Source organism: Rhea pennata, chromosome 11 (genome assembly GCF_028389875.1).
Source record: "Rhea pennata isolate bPtePen1 chromosome 11, bPtePen1.pri, whole genome shotgun sequence".
Lineage (NCBI taxonomy): Eukaryota > Metazoa > Chordata > Aves > Rheiformes > Rheidae > Rhea > Rhea pennata.
In genome coordinates, this window is record NC_084673.1 from 30,001 (window position 1) to 51,889 (window position 21,889).

At 54.7% G+C, this 21,889-nt stretch overlaps 2 long non-coding RNA genes across 3 annotated transcripts; both read right to left on the reverse strand.

Annotated features, from left to right (window-relative positions):
• Positions 1 to 6,291: 6,291 nt before the first annotated feature.
• LOC134145397 (uncharacterized) lies at positions 6,292 to 7,584 on the reverse strand. The gene is made up of 3 exons (XR_009959598.1): positions 7,528 to 7,584; positions 7,389 to 7,444; positions 6,292 to 6,439 (listed from the first exon to the last, which is right to left on the reverse strand). It is a non-coding gene; the product is annotated as an uncharacterized LOC134145397 (long non-coding RNA).
• Positions 7,585 to 15,671: 8,087 nt separating this feature from the next.
• On the reverse strand, positions 15,672 to 20,641 carry LOC134145255 (uncharacterized). Of its 2 annotated transcripts, none has more exons than XR_009959570.1 (4): positions 20,531 to 20,641; positions 18,847 to 18,973; positions 18,265 to 18,437; positions 15,672 to 16,563 (listed from the first exon to the last, which is right to left on the reverse strand). It is a non-coding gene; the product is annotated as an uncharacterized LOC134145255 (long non-coding RNA). The 2 variants fall into 2 exon arrangements; XR_009959571.1 differs by lacking the exon at positions 20,531 to 20,641 and adding an exon at positions 20,050 to 20,107.
• Between the last annotated feature and the right edge of the window lie 1,248 nt (positions 20,642 to 21,889).

The following is a 21,889-nucleotide window of genomic DNA, read 5'->3' on the forward strand; positions in this document are numbered from 1 at the left end:
TGACCCCTGTCTTCTAACCCTTGACCCCCGACCTCTGACCTTTGCCCCGACCTTCGACCTCTGACCCCCGACCCTTGACCCCCAACCCCTGACATTCGACCTCTGACCCTTAACCCCCACGACCTTTGACCTTTGACCCCTGACCTTCGACTTCTGACCCTTGACCCCGACCCCTGACCTTTGACCCCTGACCTTCGACCTCCGACCCTTGACCTCTGACCTTCGACCTCTGACCCTTGACCCCCATGACCTTTGACCTTTGACCCCTGACTTTCGACCTCTGACCCTTGACCCCGACCCCTGACATTTGACCCCCTGACCTTTGACCCCCGACCTTTGACCTCTGACCCTTGACCCCTGACCCTTGACCCCCGACCTCTGACCTCCGACCTCTGACCCTTGCCCATGACCTTCGACCTCTGGCCCTTGTCCTCCATGACCTTTGACCCCTGACCTTCGACCTCTGACCCTTGACCCCCGACCTTTGACCCCTGACCTTTGACCCCCCGACCTTCGACCTCTGACCCTTGACCCCTGACCTCTGACCCTTGACCCCCGACCTTCGACCCCTGACCTTCGACCTCTGACCCTTGCCCCTGACCTTCGACCTCTGGCCCTTGTCCCCCATGACCTTTGACCCCTGACCTTCGACCTCTGACCCTTGACCCCCGACCCCCTGACCTTTGACCCCTGACCTTTGACCTCCGACCCTTGACCTCTGACCCCCTGACCCTTGACCTCTGACCTTGGCCCTGTGAACCCTGACCTCTGACCCTTGACCCCCTGACCTTTGGCATCTGACCTATGGGCATGTGAACCCTGACCTTTGACCCTTGAACCCTGACCTTTGACCCCTTAACCCTAGCCCTTAGCCCCTAGCCTGGACCGTGACCTCTGACCCCTTGAGCCTGACTCCCTGACCCTAAGTCTTGAACCTGACCCCTAGCCCCTAACCCCCAACCCTGACCCCTAACTGTGACTGCTAAGCCTGACCCTGGCTGTAACCCCTGGCCCCTAGGCCTAGCCCCTAGCTGTGACCTGACCCCTAACCCCTGGTGCTGTGGCTGTCCTTGTGGTGTCTTGCTGCTGGCTGTGCTAATGTTGCTGGCTGTGGTGTGTGGTTCCTTGCTGTGTCCCTGTGCTGTGAGCTGTGGTGCCTGGTTGCCTCCTCCTCTGGGCTGGTTGGCTGTGCTGCATGCTCTGTGCTGTGATTTCTGCTGCTGCTGTTGGGTGGTTGGGGTGCTTGACTGTGCTGTATACGGTTGCTGGATGCTGAATGCAAAATGAGAGAGAGGGAGGAGGGGAGTGGGACAGAAGGGAAATAAAAAGGGGCAGGGGGGAAATAAATAAATTAATTAATTTTATTTATTTATTTGCATATGTCATGCCTTCCCTAGCAGAGGGAGGATACTAGCTTGGAGCAAATAATTAATTTTTAAAAATTAATTTAAAAAGAAGTATCATAATTTAAAAAAAATATTATTTGCTCCGAGCTAGTATCCTCCCTCTGCTAGGGAAGGCATGACATATGCAAATTAAAACAGATAACTACAGGGAGAAGAAAGCTGACTCCCAAGCAGTAGTCTAGCAATAAAGAAGACAGCCTAGAGAGAAAGAATAAAGCAGAAAGCAAACACTACAGAGCAAAGAACAGAGATGACAGAGCAAAGCGTACAACCCAGCCGACAGAATACTGAATAAAGCAAAAAAAAAAAAAAAAAGAGCAAAGAGGTAAACAAAAGTACAGACAGATTTAAAGTGCACAGAGTAGAGAAAGAGAGAAACAAAGCAAAGATGAAAGAATAAATGGAGCAAAAGAAACAGCAGTTATAGCCTGGCAAGCAGCAATCTATGACTTCCTTCTAAAAAAGGACAATTTCAGTCTGGCTGAAAGCCAAGGGGATGAATGTAATTTAATTAAGAGGACACAAACAAACAAAACTGTCTTTATTTGAAATAGAGACACACACAACCGTCTTTGTCTTTATTGCTCAAAGCCAGTCAACAATCTCTTTATCGCAACAAGGTATCTTGGCCTTCAATCATCACAATAGAAAAACCTCAACAAGCAACTCCACATTCTAGAGCGGCTCCACATACTCCTTGCCATCCATCTCTATAATCTCACAGCTACTACTCGCGTCACCCGGCACGTACGCTACCTTCCTGCAGTAACAGGCAATCACCTCCTATTTTAGGTAGCTCTCAGTAACAGGGTTACCAAGAAGGAAAAAAAAAATCCTAGAAAACCCCAGTCCCAAGGCAAAGCTCCGCATCAACATGGGCAACAATAGTGGCCTCGCAGAGTGGCCGGGACCAGGGGAAAAAAAACCCAGCTGGGGGGAAAAAAAATCCCCCAGCTGTTCTTTTTTTTTTTTAAAAAAAAATAATAATAATAATTCAGAATGCTAACTACAACCTAGAGGCAAAAAGAAAAGCATACAACATTAGACCCATCCAACTACCAAACAACTGCCCATTCACACTCACTACAGCCATCCATCCCCTTAGCTAACATAACTATCTGCTACTATTCTTCTTAAACGTAACATTGCATTGGAATGACCACAAAGCCCCCCAAACTGGAAATTCTAACTAATAAGTAAATAAATAAATACCTCTACCTCTTATTAACCCCCCCCAATAACTAGGATAGCTACATTACTATATTCTACCCACTACCATAACTACATCCACAGGCAAGGCAGCTCCAAACAAAGACACGGACGTACATACAGACACAAACACGCACCCTAGCATAGATAAAGGGCAGCGAAGACAATGCTGCCAGCCAGTAAGACCTATGACACTACAGTTGTGCAGCTCAGATGCTCTGGACGAGTCCAGAAAAGAGGGGGAAAGGCCACCGCTCGCGATGGGAAGGAGCCGGCAAAGCCGGGAACGCCGAGGAAGAGGAGGCTCGCGAGAAAGACCCGAGCCCGGGACAACGCAGGGAAGAGAACCCTGAAAGGGCGCCGCAAAGACGCGGAACGAGAGCGGCCTCGGAAGAGGAGCGGCCGGCGAGGCCGCGACCGCGGCCCGATCGGCCGTGACGCGAAGCCGGAGCGACGGACCGCCCCTTTTGGTAGGCCGCACGGAATGAGACGAGATTCCCTTGGCACAATGCCAATGACTCGTGCCAGGCAAAGGACAACAGATGCCTGCCACGCTACTCTTACACAGTGTGGGCTGTGCTCCCTGAGCACAAAGAACAAGAGCGACATCAAGACCTCAGCAAAACAGAACACAGCCACAACACACAACACAGACTACACAAGAACACAGACTACACCCCGGAGCTGCCCTGCCTAGCACCCCCTCGCTTTCTGCCACACACACCCCACCATCTCTACCTCACACACAGCACTCCTCCTGAGGAGCCCTCCACACTACAATGAATGTCAGCACACGTGCACACGCACACACACACACACACACTGAGCCAACACACCCCAACACCCTTTGCCCTTCAGCTTACCTTTTAGAGTGCGGAGTCCGTGGGTCACCATCTGTCCTCAGGAGGCACCCGCAACGGCAGCCACATCCTCTCCGGTCTTCCTTCGATCACCGCGTTTGCCTCCAGCACCTGCCAAACCACAGCACAAACTGTCACCCCTGTGCCAGTCAGCTCCTACCTCATCCCCAACAACACCCTCCCCCAAAGCACCACAGATGCTCTGCTCACCTTCACTACAACACTTCCAAACTCCAACACTGCGGCTGGGTGGGCCACCCGCAGCGTCTGGAAGAAACAAAAAAACAAAATTGCTCCTCACCCAGACAGCGCTCGCCAGCCCCGTGATGCCAGACACCGAGCTGCTTCCCTGCGATCCGCAGGCGTGCCTCGGAAAGGCCTGCACGGTACCTGCAAAAAAGCAGAGCAAGAGACATCATCGAGGGGCAGCCCAACACCGCTCACCACACAATAACATTCTGACACAAACAAGATATGCTCTCACCTGCTCAGGCTCTTGCCAGCACTCAACTTCTTTCCACAGCTTTCTGCAAAACCTGCAAGCACAGAGCAATCATGCACTGAGGTGATGTGTGCAAGACCACAGCCCACCTGCATCAAGCATTTGCTCCCACACCTTTACCTGCTCCTATAACCCCTGCTGACCGCCATGCTACGGTCACAGTGCCGAGGCCCGTCTGTAAAACGAGAACGGCGGTGTGCGACACGGATGGTGCCAACAGGACAACAGCCCTATATAGCCTCCGCTTCATCTCTGGGACCGACGCTCACCTTGCTGTATTCTGCCTGGGTGTGAGTAATCTGGCCTCCGCATTGCTCCTCATCTACAAGTACAAAGCAAGAATTGATCCAGGAACCGTAGCACAACACCACCCCATTTCCAACAACAAACCCCTAGATCACCTTCTAAGACCATGCCCCTTTCTTCCTCCATCTCCCTTCAGCCTACTGGGAATGCTGCTCTGCACCTGAACCTAAGAGTGGAGATGCCTCTCACTTCCTTCATCTCCCTTGGGCACATGGGCTGCTGCAGCACATCTGCAAAACAGCATAAAGGGGAGCACACAGGCTGGCGGATCAATGTTCTGAGCCATCCCTGCCACACTCTACATCCTACCGTTCCTAACACCCACAGGCAAGGCAGCTCCAGCCCCAAACGGACAGACACAAACACAAAGCAGAGTCCTACACAAAAAGAAACACACACACAAACACACAACTTTGCTAGCCAGAAAGTCCTACAATGCCACAGCTGTGCAGCTCTGATGCTCTGGACAAGTCCACAAAAGAGTCAAATACCAGCGTCCATGATGCAAAGGTGCCGACAAAGGCAGGAGAGTTGATGCCAAAGCAGCCAGCCACGGAAGACCCCAGGCTGTGGCTGTACAGGGAAGAGAACCCTGAAAGGGTGCCAGTAAGATGCAAAACAAGAGCGGTCCCAGAAGACGAGAGCTGACAAGGCCTGGATGACGACCGCGGAAATGATTGGCCACAAATGACCGGGATGCAAAGCCGGAGCGACGGACCGCCCCTTCTAGCTGGCCACACAGAATGAGACAGGATCCCTTGGCAGGATGCCGATGAGTCACGCCAGGCAAAGGACAATAGATGCCTATCGCTCTACTGCTGCACAGTATGGGCTGTGCTCCTTGAGCACAAAGAACAACAGTGACATCAAGACCTGAGAAAAAAAAAGTATCACAGCTACACACAACACACTACACAGACACAAGCTGCAGCTGCCCTGCCTAGCACACCCTCGCTTTCTCCCATACACCCTCTGCTGCACTTGCCTCGCACAGGAATCGCCAGAAGAATCCTCCACACTATGCTGAATGTCAGTGTGCACATACACACCCCACATGCACTCTCTGCCCTCAATTTAGTTTTTGGAGTACTGCAAGTCACCATCTGTCCTCAGGAGTCATCCTCGACAACGACTGCATCCTCTCTGATCTTCCTTCAGTCACCACGTTCGCCTTCGTCGCTTGCCAAACTGGAGCACGAGCGGTCACCGCTGTGCCGGTTGGCTCCGGTCTCTTCTGTAACAGCACCCTCCCCAAAATCGTTATAATTGCTCTGCTCACCTGCACCACACCAATTCCACGCTCCATAGTGGCTGCGAGAACACCCATGGCACCTGGAAAAAACAAGACAACAAAAGTACTCTTCTGCTAGGCAGCATCGACTTAGCTCTAGAACTGTCACACCGTTATACTCACCCATTCTACCTAACCTCAAACACTGAAACATTCCTGGGAAAAGCCCACACAGTACCTCGAAAAGAAAAGAATAAATTACTGACCAGCAGCCTGGCATTACCCGACAGGACAGGGGAACTCCAGCTGACAAGTGCCCCCTCTCACCTGCTCAGCCTTCTTGTTGCCGCTCACATTCTCCTCTCCACAACTTCCTGCAAAACCAGAGAAAAGACTAGACCTGGAGGTGATGCCAAAAACCACACCCCATCTGTAACCATACCTCACTATAACACTTACCTGCTGTGCTTGCCCATCCTGACCGCCAGCCTACGGGTTGCCGTGCCGAGGCGTGCCACACACCTGTAAAATCAGAACAGCAGTGGGCAACGGGGACGGCGCCGACAAGACGACGGCTCTATACTAGGTGCCGCTTCCTCTCTCGGATTGACGCTTGCCTCACCACGCTCCTGCCTGGTGAGAGGGACCCTCACTGCACATTGTTCCACACCTACAAGCACAAAGCAAAAGTTAACAAGGGGACCGTTGACCACACCGCTCTCCTTCCAAAAACAACTCTAGCTCATCTTCTTATAGCACAACCCTTTCTTCCTCCATCTCTCTTCAGCCCGCCAGGAAAGCCGCTGCATATCTGCAAAAAATCAAAGCAGAGCGCAAGGAGGCCGATCGATTGCCGCTCCGGTCCATCACTGACACGCTCTACACACTACCATTGCTAACACCCACAGGCAAGGCAGCTCCAGCACTAAACAGACAGATAAGAAACATTAGACACAAACACGCAGGAAAGCCCTACACAAAAAGAACTACTCCCACACATAAGATGCTGTGGGCTAGAAAGCTCTACAACATCACGACCGCACAGCTCTGATGCTCTGCACAAGACCAGTAAAGAACCAAGTGCCACGACTTCTGATGGCAAGAACTCTGGCAAAGCCGGAAAGATCGATGCAAGAAAGGTCGGCGAGAAAGATTCGATGCGGCGATGATGCAGGGAAGAAAACCCTGAAAGGACGCCACAAAGACGCAAAACAAGAGTGGTCGATGATGCCTTGACGATGGCAAAGATGACTGGCCGCAAACGGCTACGACGCAAAGCTGGAGTGACAGACCGCCCCTTTTAGCTGGCCACATGGAATGAGAGGCAATCTGTCACCATGATGCCGAATAGTCACGCCAGGCAAAAGACAATGGATGCCTACCATGCTATTGCTGCACAGTGTGGACCATGCTCCTTGAGCGCAAAGGACAAAAGTGACATCAAGACCTGAACAAAAGGTAGCAGAGCTAAAACACACAACACAAACTACACACGAACATAGACACAGGCTGGAGCTGCCCCGACTAGCTCACTCTCGCTTCCTCCCATCCACCCTCCACTGCACCTGCCTCACACACAGCACTCACCAGAAGAGCCCTCCACACTGCACTGAACATCAGCGGGCATACACACGCAGCCAAGACACTCCAACACTCTTCTCCCCTCAACTTAGCTTTTAGAGTTCTCAGGGTCACTATCTCTACTGAAGAGACATCTGCAATGACAGCCACACGCTCTCTGATCTTCCTTCGGTCACCACATTCACCTTCATCACCTGCCAAATTGGAACACGAGCAGTCACTCCCGTGCCAGCTGGCTCCGGCCTCGTCCGCAAGAGCGCCTTCCGCCAAAGCGCTGTGTGTGTGCTGCTCACCTGTGCCACGCCGATTCCAAGCTCCCGCAACTTCTCTGCAGTGATGTCAACGGTACCTGGAAAACCAACGCAACAAACTTACTACGCTGCCAGGCAGTGCTGACCAGCTCTAGAACAACTGAAACACCGGTACGATCACCTGTTCTGCCTCACCAGGAATCCTCAGCCATTTCTTGGAAGGGCCACACGATATCTGAAAAAACAAAGTGGGCAGCCCCTAAAGCCAAAAGGTCAGAAGCACAGCCACAAAACAGTATGCAGCAGTGCGTTCAGTGGCACAAATATAAGAAAGGAACTGGAAGGCAATGCTGCAAATTGCTTGCTGCTCACCCAGGGAATTCCAGCAGTTTCTTCCTGCTCAGCGCTAATGCTTGGGCAGGAAAAGAGGGGAGCTGATTAGCTATATTTTTGAGCTCTTGAAGCACATATGCTTACTTATGCTGGGATTCTGTTTCCAATGACATGACTACATTTCTCATCATACTGCAGTGGCAGGGAAGGAGGGTGCTTCCTTCTCTCTTCATATAAAGTCTACACTCTTCTACAAGTCTATATACTACAAAAATGTGAAACAGTATCTCCCTGACAGGGCTGACAATATTTCTGAGGAGCAGCACAACATCCAGCAAGTAAGCCGTCAGGCTAGCTAATGAGAGCAACAGCTCACATACATCTGAATTACTGGAGATGCTACACAACACACCACCACCTAGGCTGTGAAAGAAGGAGAAAATGTTTTTTAAGAACCTCTGCTGTCTCCTTTTGTCTGCAGTCCAAAAGAGGAGCAAATAATTTCTCAGGTCTCATCATCTGGGAAGAACCCAGTGATGAAGTCAGGACCCTTCCACAATAAACACAGAAACGCCAGAACTCAATAATGACACTTAATAGAAGATATACCTGGAGACCTGGAAGTCCTTTTCCACCGCTGAACACGCCATACCGACCGGACGGTAAATGGACGAAATACCGACCGGAGAGAAAAAATGCAGGATACGAGTGGTTTTCTGTCGTACTTCCGTCTCTGCATTCAGCCGTCCCACTGCTCTTACATTAAGGCATGACCCTTGCTATTCTAAATGCAGCAATAAATTTTTGCAGGCAGTTTTATTTCCTCAAATGCTGTTATTTACAGCATTTGTTATTTTAAGGCAATTCCAGAGCATCACTCCCATGAGAGAGTAAAGCCAGAATGATCTCCCTTGGCTGAGAGCCTGCCTTTATGTAACTCTAGGCCTGCCCACTGCCCTACCCACAAGCACTTGGAAGGGGAGGAGCAAAGCAGTGGAAGCTATAAATACATAGGGCTGGGCAGAAGTAGGTCTTTCTCCTCTGCTCAGAATGTGAACTACAAAAAGGCTCAACAGACCTTTTTGATGAAAAGAGTTATCTACTCTGCTACTGCGACTTCATCTATTGTTTCCATGATACCAGGAGGTATGTTGTTAAACTTCTTTTTACTCTAACTAGCATGACCCTTTGCATTCAAAACTAGAAACCAGTTCTGCTTATGCTTTGAAAGAAAACGACAACATTCCACATAACCTTTAAAGGGAATATTATATCGCAGTCGATTGGTTCAGACCTGCATACAATTCAGCTCTTCGGGCAGGACAACATTTCCTATAGGGCAAACCGAGATACCAAAATAAACTCTTGGAACAAGCCTGCTTCTGTAAGGTGACTGCTTCCCAAGAGGGGTGTTTCCTGTGTAGTACCTAGAGTAATTAAGAAAATGCAGTTGCTAGGTGGAATAGGTAGGTCCCCAGGGGAATACTAGCTCTGTATCTCAAAGTGGAGGACTCACAGAAGACAAGAAAGGTACTAAGACGGCTGCAGAACCAACACAGCACTTTGGGGCACAACAAAGGCTTCAAAATGAGGTTCTAAAGGGACTAGAGCAGTCCTACAAGGGTGAAAAGGCCAAAACATAGCTTGGACACAAAAAGAAGGCTGAAATAATAGTCCAGACTAAAATAAAGGGATTCCTAAGGGCTCTGCAGGGCCAGCAGAGGTGCATGTGGCACAGTGAAGCTCTGAAGAAGAATCCAGAGCACATTAGACATCTCTTATAGATACTAGAGAACAACTAAAAAACACCAAAAAAAGTCCAACCAAGGCCACCCAAAGGGTTCAGAGGAAAAAAAAGAGGCTCAGGCAGCCTCAGAAACAGTTTGGAGAACACTGCAGAAATCCTAAAGAAGCTAGACTGCCAAAAGACAGCTTTAGGGAGGATGGAAGGCCAAAAGACTCCACAATGCACTAGAGAGGTCCTAACAGACCTGCATGGCTAAAAAATGACTCTGGGGCACAAGGAAGATAGCTGGAGGGCTACTGAGGAGACTAGACAGTTCCTAAGGTGGCTAGAGGGCCAGAGAGAATCTCTGGAGCACAGTAAGCATCCCAGGAAGCGTTCAGAGCAGAGCAGACAGCTCATAATGGGACTAGATGCCCAAAAGTTAAGAATTTACTAACAAGAGAGACTTCTAGAGGTATTCTAAGGGGACAGGAGAGGTTCTATGAGATGTATAGGGCCAAAGGCCTCAGGAGGCCATTTGAACAACTGGAGGGGTTTTAAGCAACTTTGAGGGCCAGAAGACAGCTCTGGGGCATGAAAAGGGCCTTTAAAGGGAAGAGTTTTTTGAAGGGTTTCCAGGGGAGTAGCATGGTGCTAAGGGGGAGTCTAGGCAGACAACACAGGTCTGTGGGTGGGAAACAAAAGGCTGAAAGAGGAGGCTAAAGCAGAGCGGTAGGCTGCTAAAGGAGCTGGAATGCTAAGAGGGCTCTAGGACAGCAGGAGCACTCAAGATGGATTCTGAGGGGACTGCAGGATCCAGGGAGGGGGAGGGCCAGACAGCAGCTCTGGCAAACAATGAAGGGAAGCAACTAGTCTAAAGTGTACTACAATGGTTCAAAAGGGGCCTACATAGCCAAACAAATGACTCTAGAGAATAAAGAAGAAACCTGCATGGGCTACCAGAAAATTACATGCTTTCTAATGGGATTCCAGAGGGCCAGAAGACGCATCAAGACCACAGGGAAGGCTAAGACATCCAGAGGAAACTAGGAGTGCTAAGCAATCTACATGGCAAAAAGAATTACTCTAGGGAACAGGGAAGATAGCTAGAGGAGTTCTGAGGAGACTAGAGAGTTCCAAAGCGTTGGGGTGGGGGAGAACTCTGTGGCACACAGAAGGCTGAAAGGGTAATCCAGAGTACACTAGAAGGATGCTAAGGGGTCTAGAGGGCCAACAGAGGTCTGCAGATGTAAAATAAAAGGACAAAAGAGGTTGCTAAACCAGAGCAGCAGGCTAGTAAAGGGGCTGGACTGGCAACCGGGGGGCTCCTGGGGGATTCTGAGGGGACTGCAAGGTGCTAACGGGTGTAGAGTACCAGAAGAGAGCTCTGGGGCAAAAGAAAGGCTGAAAGAATAATCCAGAGTGCTCTATAGAGACCCTAAGGCATCCAGAGGGCCAAAACAAAGACAAGGAACAAGGAAGGAATCTGGAGGGGTTCTGAGAAGACTAGGTGGTCCTGAAGGAGTCCAGAAAGGCAGAAGACTGCTCTTGAGCCCCATCCTGTCCAAAAGAGGTGTCCAGAGAGCACAAGAGGGGTCCTTGGGGCTCTAAAGGGCCAAAAGAAGGCTCTCGGGCACCACAGAGGCCAAAAGAGTGGTCCAGAGCACAGCAGTGTCACACAGGGGTCTACAGGACCAAAGGAGTGCTCTGAGTTGGAATAAAGGCCTTCAGAGGGGCTCTGAGGGGAGTCAAGGTGTGCTAGAGAGGCTGGAGGAGGAAAAGACAGCTGTGGGGTACAAGGAAGGCTGTAAGAATAGTCCAGAGTGCACAAGAGGGGGGCTAAGGAGTCTGGAAGGCCAACAGAGGTCAGCAGGTGGAAAATAGAAGGCTTAACCAGGGCAGTAGGCTACTAAAGGGGCTGGAGCACCAACTGAGGGCTACAGGGCAAGAAGGAGGGCACCTGTGGGATTCTAAAGGGACAAGAGGGGGGCTAATGGGTTTACAGGGTGCCAAGACAAACCTCTGGGGCAGAAAGAAAGCTAAAAAGTAGTCTGGAGTGCACTACAGGATTTCTAAGGGGACTCCAAGAGGGAAAGATGACTCTGGAGAAGAAAGAAGATAGCTGGAGGCATTCTGAGGAGACTAGAGTGTTCCTAAAGTCTCTGGGCAGGGAGGCCAGAAGACAGCTCTGGGGCATGCCGAAGGCTGAAAGAATAGTCCAGAGTGCACAAGAGCAGAGCTAAGGGGTCTAGAGGGCCAACAGAGCTCAGGAGATGGAAAATAAAAGGCCAGAGGAGCACACCAAAGCAGAGCAGCAGGCTGCTAAAGGGACTGGACTGGCAACCAGAAAGCTCTAGGTCAGGAAGAAGATCCCTTGGGGGATTCTGAGGAGACTGCAGGGGTGCTAATGGGTGTATAGGGCCAGAAGAGAGCTCAGGGCCAGAAGAAAGGAGTATCACACAGAGGTCTGGAGGACCAAAGGAGTGCTGTTGGGCAGGATAAAGGCCTGCAGAGGCACTCTGAAGGGAGTAGAGGGGAGGTAAAAAGACGGGAGGGGCAAAAGACAGCTGTGAGGCACAAAGAGGGCTGCAAGAATAGTGCAAAGTGCACAAGAGGGGCGCTAAGGGGTTTAGAAGGCCAACAGAGGCCAGCAGATGGAAAATAAAAGGCCAAAGGAGCAGGCCAAAGCAGAGAAGCAGGCTGCTAAAGTGGGGTGGAGCCCTTAATCCTTCTTTGTCTGGTGTGCAAGGAACCAATAGACACACAACGTTGAGATATTTGTTTATTATATTTCTGTGCAGAGATAGGTGCTAAGTGGTAGATCCACAAAGCTAGCACACCTACACTTTTCAGGGAGTACTTTACACATTTTTTTCTATCGGTTACAATTTTATCACATCATGTATTAACTCCATGCTTGCGCTTTAACATTCCTATTAATTAGCACAAGAAGCTCAAAAGGCAGTAACATGATTATTATGTCATTATTATGTCATTCTGATCTCATTGATTTAGGGGAGTGTAATTTAATATGTTAATAAGTACTAATGATCTTAGATTACTGGGTTATTCTGATGTTTTTGTTTTGCCAACTCATCGCGTTGTTCAAAGGGTTGTGGTTTACTTAATGTTATTCGGCTGGAACTGTTCGTCCTTCACATTACTGTGTTACAATAACCTCTCTCCCTTGTCCGTGAGTCTTGCAGGGTTTCCACAGCAGCGTTCCAGTAAGAAGACTACAACTCCTAGCATGCGCTGCAGACAAAAATGGCCTCCCAAAAGCCCAGTACTGGAAGACTACACCTCCTACCATGCACAGCATATGAAAATAGGCTTCCGGAAACCCGGTGCAAGGAGACTACAGTTCCTGGCATGCACGGCAGGATAAAATGAATTCCTGGAAAGCCTGTACCGGAAGACTACAACTACCAGCATGCAGCGGAAAACAATATGGCCAACAGGAAGATTAGAGCTCCCGGCATCCGCAGCAGCCTGAAATGGCCGAAGGGAAGTCAGATACTGGTGGAGTAGTGCTCCCGGCATAGAGCGAAAAAAAAAATCCGGAACCCGGTGCCCTAAGCCTATTGCTGCCGCCATGCCGCGCAAAACAACAGCTGGAAGTGCAGTGCCGGAAGTTTACTGCTGTCTGCGTGCAGCGCAAAACAACATGGCCTGCCGGAAGCCCAGTGCCAGAAGACTGCTGTTTCCGGCATGCCGGGCGGGGGTGGGGGGTGGGGGCCGGCCTGCAGCGCTGGGTGACCTTTGACCCTGCGGCAATTTCTGGCCAGCCCTGTCTCTCCTCCCCCCTCACACTCGAGGGCCGGAAACCGACACACAGGCCACGCTGCAGCCCCACAATCTCCAGCACGGGTCCGGGGCTCCCCGACACCCTCTGGAGCAGCCCCGGGTCAGTTCCCACACTGCCCATGCCCACGTGACCCTCCCCAGTGCTTCTCCTCGGATCCCTTCTATCCCTGCAGGAAACAGCCCCAATCTGCCCCTGACCCCCTCCCCCCACTAATCTGATGCGCAATAAACCCCACCACAACCCTGATGCAATCCATTCATCTTTCCCCCTCCAGCCCCAGTGCACTGCCTTCCTCCCCACCCTCCATGACCCTGATGCACCACTCTTCCCCACCCTGTCCTTGCCCCCCACTGTCCCAATACATGGCGACTCCCAGCCCCAGTACAGTTTGCCCCGGCATGGTCCGCTTCAGTTGTGCTGAATTGCCCAGGACACTCCCATCCACTAAGACCCCCCAGCACATACACAAGCCATAGACCAGACTTCCCTCAGCCCTGCTCAGCTCTGTGTTGCAGCCAACATTCTGGTCCCAGCAGGCAGTGTGTGGCAGCAGCTCCATTGTCCTGGACCAACCCTGACATGAAGTTATACCAAAGGCAGACTCCGTGCACAGCATGTACCCATTTCCTGCCCTTGCAATCCACCCAACAGGCGCCACCTGGGACTTCTCACAGCCACAGTGCCCAGAGCTGCAGGCCATCAGGGACAGCTGGGACTGCCAGGGCACCAGAGGCCCCCCAGACTCCTGAGAGCAGCTTCTCAAAAGCTCAAGGGAGAGCCCTGGGGCACATAGGGAGCTAAAAGGGGAATTCAGGACACAAAGGAACAAAGCGGGAGCTGTGGGTGCAACAAACGTGTTTTGTGTGTATGTGTGTATATATATATATATGTACACACGTTTTATATATATATGTGTATGTTCTGTTTGCTCTGTCATTGCATTATAATATACAATTCTGGCAGCATCAAAAGCCAAAAGGAGGGCCCTGGGGCACACCCGCAAAACTCTGCGGCAGACGACAAAGCTAAACGGAGAACTGTGGCGCGGGCCGCAAAGCAAACGCAGGGCCCCGAGGCACACGGGGGCCTTGGGGGCAGCCCAAACCGTGAACTGAAGGCTCCTGAGGGTACCAGAGGGCAAACGCGGGGCTCTGGGGCAAACCAAAACACAAACAAAGGGCCTCGGGGGCACACCATCAGGCACCTCACAGGGCTCAGCACGGCTGACGGCACGGCGCCCGCAGGCTCTCCCCCTCCCCACGGGCGCTCCCAGCTCCAGGCACGCAGGGAGCAGCCCGGCACCCTCACGCAGTGGCCCTGGAGGGGCCCTGGCTGCCCCCACCACGATGGGGATCACCCCCCGCCCAGAGTCCCGAGGGTCCAGGCCACGCAAGGGCGATTCCCCACGGCCCCGTCAATGGCACCGAGTTCCCCGGGAACCGCAGGCGCTCCGAAGCGCAAGGGGCTCGGCCGCCGGCTGCCGGCCCCTGGCGCAACGCGTAACCCCCGCCCCCCGGGCATCGTCCTCATGGCAAAGGCACAGCCAGAACCACAGGCACGAGCGCAAAGAATTAAAGCAACCGTTTACTGTTTTGCCATGCAGAAACACCACCTGGGAGCGAGCCTGCCACCGAGCTGGACGCCGGCACGCTTTCCCTTACCTTGTGACACCCAAAGAGTCATCACCGGCGTCCGTCCGTCAGGGAAGGGTCAGCTCCCGCTGCCGCCCTTGACGCGGCAGGTGTCCGAGTAGCCAACGACCTACCCCTTCCGCTTTCGCCTTCAGGGAGAGCACTCAGCTCTGAGAACGGAGAGGACGACGCCTGAGCTCGCCTGTCTGCGCGCTTCTGCCCTGCGCCAGGCTAGAGCCCTGCAGGACGCTCATTGCCCAGCGCTCGGCTCGCCCGTCCCATCGCCAGTCTCGGTGGCACGGGCCTGGGCCGCACGAAGCCCAGCCCTGAGGTCTGTGCGCAGAGCCGAACGCTGGGTGCAGGGGAAGGTTACAAACCCAAAGGAGGGCGGGCTGGACGAGGAGATGGGGAACGGAAGCGGACGGATCCGCACAGCACGGACAGCCCTCGCCACGCTCCGAGCCCGCTCGCCTGCCGGGCTGCTCGCCTGTTTGCCTACAGCTCCGGGGCGTCCGCAAGAGCCGGGGCGCACGCACAGGCCCAGGCTGGAGAGGAGCCTTGTGTTCTGTCACGGCATTTGACTATTCCTCGTGCGCTAGCCCCTTTCAGATGCTTAACCCCAAATGCTCTCAGCCCTTAACAACTTCAGTACCCTGGGCACCTGGTTCGTCCACGCTCTCAAACCCTCCTTGCTCTTTCCTGTCCTGTTTGAAACTCTCCCAGACCGCCCCCACCCTCAGACCACTGTCCTGCAAACAAATCAAGCCACCGAGGTCACTGGGAGATTCTCAGTTCAGTGCTCCTCCCTCTCCTCCCCTCCCCTCCCCTCCCCTCCCCAAGCTTTCGCTATAGCTCCCTAAGCTGGGCAGAACGCAGATCCTCCCTTAAGCACCCCCGTAAGCGGTTTTTATTCCCAAGTCGCTCTTACGACATGAGGCAGCAAAGCAAGGCAAAGACACGTGGGGTCGCAGCTTACCCATGTAGCCGCAACAAAGTCTTATTTTAGGCCTCGCTGCTTCTTCCAGGTGAGCAGACCAAAACACTGCTCCAAGCAGGCACCTAAGGCTTCACACAGACCTGGTGGCTCTGCTAGCAACAGCAGCGCCATAGCGACCGGGCCACCGGTTGTGGGGTTTGTTAGACGCTGAGCTAGGCGACCCGTCCTTCAACTGAAACTAGAAGCAGGTGTGCTGTGAGAAACAGAACAAGAACGCAGAATATGAGCCAAGCAGATAACCGTGGTGTCTGCTTGTGAGAAAATTGTATCAAGGGACATAACCAATCGCTTTAGTAGCTGGAGCGCGTGCTTGTCGCTGTATACCCAATCACTGCGCTGTGTGTGTCGCGTGCACAACTCGTGCTTACTGTATCGATAGATATATTTTGCCTTCTGATATGGATAGACGTCTTCTGATCAGAACCTATCAGGAGTCCGTGCAATCAATCCCTTCAACCGGTCACTATCCCCCTATCCCCCCTCCCCCCCGCCGGCCCCCGCCCCCCGCCTCCTCTGCTGGTCCGTGAACTGCAGCTTACTACTCCACGGTTCAGGTACGGACGCTGCCAACCTTCCTACTGTCAAAGGCTCCTCGTCAGCACCAGGCAGAGAACTTGCCAAGACCGGCATTCGGATTCTCCCGGCTGCTCTCGGCGCGTCACCTGCCGAGGTCAGAGGGCGGCAGCCTGTAGTTCTTCACGACAGCCCGTCGTCGTTCCCTGCTGTTCAGAATGCCGAGGATTAACGCAATTTAGAAACACAAAAATACTACCGCCGTACAGCGTAAAGCCGAGCTAAAGTTTCCGCAACCTCTCTGCGTCCGACAGAACGAGCCACGCGCATCAGCGCCAACAGCTCGAGGCCGCCGACCCCTCCCGGGCGACGTTCTTCCGGCAGGCTCCCTCCCCGAGCGCCTCGGCCTTGCCTAAGGGTCTCCCTTGGGACATTACAACTTAGCCAGCCAGCACCTGTCGATGCAGGCACCGTAAAATCCATCACCTTACAAAAGTACGGAGCAAAACAAAGCTCTGCAGAAAATCGTAAGAATCCAAAGGTGCTTCTAAGCACAAAAGCAGCTCTAACGCAAACACGCACGCACGCAAGGTAAACGAGAACGCGCAACCCGCAGGTACCGCTTCCCCCAGCCACCGCTTTCCCCAGCCCTGCTCTGGGAGCTACGACGACACTCGGGTTTGCTGCGAAAGGGAAGTTAGACTAAGTAGCCGCTAGAGATTAATCTGTCAGAAACCTTCTCTGTCTGCATTTTTTGGCGCAACGTGCTCTGCCCCTCGGTCAATGCAGACACGCGCAACATCCCCTTCCTGTAACACCCGCACAGTAACTCCCTCCTCGTTAAGGTTAGTGCTCATCGTGCCGCTCGGACAGATGATCCCCTGCTGTCTAGTCCTATGCCTGGCGTTACCACTTTAGAGGGACCTGAGCGCGTCGGACCGCCTCCGTGCTGTCAAAGGGAGAAGTATCACAGACAGTTACAGCCCAAGGCGCTGCTAAACGGTCTTTCTCACAGCCAGAGAATTTGCGTTCCGGCCCCAAAGGGGACGCGAGGACGGTGCCGTTGGCACCCGCTTTCCCTTACCGCTCTTTTCTGACGGTGCTGCTCCCACAGAGTCACCAGATGCGGAAAGCATTACTGGAAAAGGCTCGCCTTGTCCTAGGAATTTGCGGGCAGGAGATGCTAATTCATTCCACGAGGCTTTAACGTCTCCTCCACCTACGGTCTTCCTCCTCCCCCAGATACGATTGCCAGGCAACTAACCGCGGGTTGCGCCAACTGAGCCCTTCAAAAACGACCTCTTCGTTTTACAGGGCGCACGGTTTCTCTCTCTCCCTCTCTCTCTGTTTTTCTCTCTCCCCCTCTTTCCTTTTTCTCTCTTTCTCTCTCTTCCTCTCCCGTAACTCTGGCCGCTTGACCATCGTTCCCCGAAGATAATGATTTGCTGCCCTGCAGCTTTTAAAACAGGATGTTTTGTAGACATACAAAGTCACGCACCCAGAAATACACGTACGGAGCAGACTCGTTTGTGAGCTGCACAGGCCTCCCGTTACACGTTGGTGACCTATTATTCCGATCGCTCTTAACGGCGATCCTGCCTAGTCAGGAGGAACGGGTTTTCCTTTGGGGGAGACGGGGACAGCTCTCAGCCGGTCCCGGTTGATTTTATTACTTCAGCTTGCTTACGTTTTCCTGGTCTCTTCTACTTCGGCCGCGGCAACTAATCTCAAAAGCATCACGTCTTTCCCCTTCTATCTACGCGCGTACGATAACAAAACAAAATAGAAACGACCAAAGCAAAACTAAGGCAGATGCCGCTAGCGATACCCACGGGGTAGGAACGGCTTGCTTGGGCCTCAGCGCTGCCTCTGGGAGGCCAAAATAACTAACAGTCACTGTCGAGAGTTACCTTGACTTGCCCGTGGCGGAACACCTGCCGCTACCGTGGCAGCTGCTGAGGATACCGAGGGTCCGCTGCGTTTCTGCCTCCTCGTTTCAACCCCGTCCCTTAGGTATTAATCCCCTACATGCCGCTCGTCCGGCTTCCCTCTCCGTCAGCATTTGCTGTCGTTGGTTCCAGCTCTGTAACAAAGAGAGAAACTGGCATTTTGCTGGCAACGAAAGGCTTAGATTTACGCGCGTTCTTTTTCTCTTTACTGTGTTCCTGTTTTTTTTTTCTCCCTCCCCTCCCCCCCGAAAGGAAAGGGCTTAATACAGCACTTTGTATCACACAGTACAGGGTAAACTGTTTGGAAACGCTGCATACAGCCAACAGGGCTAGGTTATTAGACAGGCAGGCGCATCACCTGACACTTACCTACGCCGCCTTCCGTGAAACCTTGTTTTTATTCCGCTTCGGTATTATCGTTACTGCTCCGCATCCTTTCTCAAAGCCTTGCACGCACGCGCTTAACCGAGAATTCTCTCGGCCCTTAACTACACGGAAGAGCGACAGCACTTGATGTGCCGGTCTCTCTTTCAGACCTATTACCTTTTTGATACAGCTCCCAGACTCCCGTTGCGCTCGGATGCTCGCCTCACAGGTGGCGACCAAAGCGAACGGCTGGGTCGCTGGGTCTAGCCGCTTCTCTTGGAGATGCCCCCTTCCAGGGACTACCCTGCCAGACAGACCGAGAAGGCTGATGAGGCCACGAGGGTACCAGGTTTTAGACACTACTTCCCCGAGGCCCCGAGGGTGACAGACGCAACCGCTTCTCTTCACGTTACTCACAGCCACGTTCATCTATTACTTAGGACAAAAACGGTTCTACTTTAAGAGGGGACTGTTGTTCGCTTAAACTTTGCAGAGAGTCCATAACCTGCTACGCATCCTCTCTAGTCCCTTCTGCTTTCGCAATGCCGGTGGTAAGGAAAGGCTGTTATTAATAGCACCCATTCTCCCGCAGGCCGGGGTAAGCCATTTCTCTGCTCTGAGGAGGTGCCCGAAAAAAGCCAGGCTCTCTTCTGTAGCATCCCTGGGGCTTCCCAGGGCCCATCAGTGCTCTCTTAGGCTTTTCCCGAGCCTTTTATTTTATTAGGCGACTCCTTAGCCTGCAGTTTCATGTTAACGCTCCCCTGAAGCATTGCGCACAGCGCAGTTATCCCAGACCAGCCGCATCTTGCGCCTACAGAGAGTTCCGAGAGGCAGCTCAGGCGAAGAGAGAGAAAAAATCGGTTTGGCAGCTGTGCCGTCACCCGTCAACGTTTCTCAGGCTGTGCCTGGCTGCGCGGGAGGGGGCCCTCAGGGCATCTGGAAGCCTCTTTCTTCTACCCATCCGCCCGCTTGCCCGGCCACGCTTCTCAAGCGAATGACTTGGGGCTGCGCTCACCGCGCCCGACCCGAGTTCTCCCTCGGCCGCTTTGGCGCAGAGGGTTCAAGCCTCCCGGGACTCAGCAGCGCTCCGGGGCCCGCCTGCGGCCCCGCTCCTCCGGGCTGCGTCCCGAGCAGCTGGGCAGGAGCCGGGGCCCTAAAGGCGACACGTGGCGGGGGGGGGGGTCGGACCCGCGCTGCGGCACGCGCGGCGCCGCGCAGACCCCGCTCCCGGCGGGGCCGAGCCGGGCCCCAGCCCCCGCCGCCCCGAGCCCCGCACCGCCGCCTCCGCGCAGCCACGGCCTCAGCGAGCAGGCGGCAGCCCGACACCCGCGGCCACCCGAAGGGGCGCGCTCGCCTCACGGGCACCCCCCGCTCCTCCACCTCAGGCAGCCTCAGCCCGCCGCCGCCGCGCGAAAGCTCCGTCCCTGCTCGCCGCCATGCTGCTCCCCGGCGCCGCGCATGCGCCGCCCGCTAACCGGGCGCAGCCGCAGCACCGGCCCGGCGGTCGAGCACCGCGCATGCGCCCGCTGCGGCCGCGGCGGGAGGGGCGGCAGGAGCGGGGAGGAGGCGAGAGCCGGGGCGGCGCTCTCGCGGCTCCCGCGTACGAGCCGCAGGGCGCCGCGGCCCCGCGGGGCTCGCCCCGAGCGGCGAGCGCCCCGAGGCTGCTCTGCCCGTGCCCGAGAAACCGACGGGCATCAGCGAGCAGGCTCCGGGGCCGCCCCGGTGCGAGAGTAGCGCGGAGCAGCTCCGGGGCGGCACTGGCCGTCCCCGCGACCCCAGGGAGCAGCGATAAGGAGAAGCGCCCTGCGCTACCGGTCCATGAGCACCGGGAAGGGGCGAGGAGCCGGGCCCGTGCGCTTACCTGCGGCCGAAAGAGCGGAGAGGCGCGCCGGTGCGCGCGTGTGCTGCCGGCGATATTCTCCGCACGCAGGGGAGGCCGGGGGGGGCGGCAGCGCTGGCTTTTGGACACGCGAGAACAGCAGAGCGGGGCGGGCAGGAGTGCACATGCGCGGCCCCGTTTCGGGTGCAGTACCGCAATGCGGACAGGCGAGGGCAGCAGAGAGCGGGGCGGGCAGGAGTGCGCATGCGCGGCCCCGTCTACGGGTGCAGTACCGCAATGCGGACAGGCGAGGGCAGTAGTGAGCGGGGCGGGAGGCAGTGCGCATGCGCGGCACCGTTTCGCGTGCAGTACCGCAATGCGGACAGGCGAGGGCAGTACTGAGCGGGGCGGCAGGCAGTGCGCATGCGCGGCCCCGTCTACGGGTGCAGTACCGCAATGCGGACAGGCGAGGGCAGTAGTGAGCTGGGCGGGAGGCAGTGCGCATGCGCGGCCCCGTCTACGGGTGCAGTACCGCAATGCGGATAGGCGAGGGCAGTAGTGAGCTGGACCGGAGGCAGTGCGCATGCGCGGCCCCGTCTCGGGTGCAGTACCGCAATGCGGATAGGCGAGGGCAGTAGTGAGCTGGACCGGAGGCAGTGCGCATGCGCGGCCCCGTCTCGGGTGCAGTACCGCATTCTGTTAAGGCGGGGACGGTAAGGAGCACTGCAGCGGGAAGGGAGTAGGCGCTTTCCCGCCTCAGGTGCGCGCCTGCTTTTTTCGACCTTCGAAGGCAGTGGTGAGCGCGGCGGAACGCAGTGCGCGTGCGCCTGCCATATCTTTTGCAATACCACTTTATCGACAGGCGAGGGCAGCAGTGAGTACGGCGGAACGCAGTGCGCATGCGCTGCCCCGCAGTAACGAGCGCCTGAGCAATATGGCCGCGCGGCAGCGCAGCGGCGAAAGAACTACCGCTGCCGGCGTGCCGCGCGGCACGAAGATGGCGTACCGGAAGCCCAGTGTCGGAAGACTACCGCTGCCGGCGTGCCGCGCGGCACGAAGATGGCGCACCGGAAGCCCAGTGTCGGAAGACTACCGCTCCCGGCGTTCTGCGCGGCACGAAGATGGCGCACCGGAAGCCCAGTGTCGGAAGACTACCGCTCCCGGCGTGCCGCGCGGCTGCCGCGCAACGCTCCAATAACTTTGACCCTATGGCCGGCCCGTCCCGCGCCGTACCCCAATACCTTCCGGCGCTCCCGCGACCCGACCCGCGGCAGTTCCGACACCGCCTCCGCCACTTCCCCGCAATCCTGTCCGGGGCTTCCTCTGGGACTGCCTCCCCGCTCCCACACACACCTTCGCAGGCGCGATCCCCATCTGGTCGAAGACGCGCTCCCTCCACCC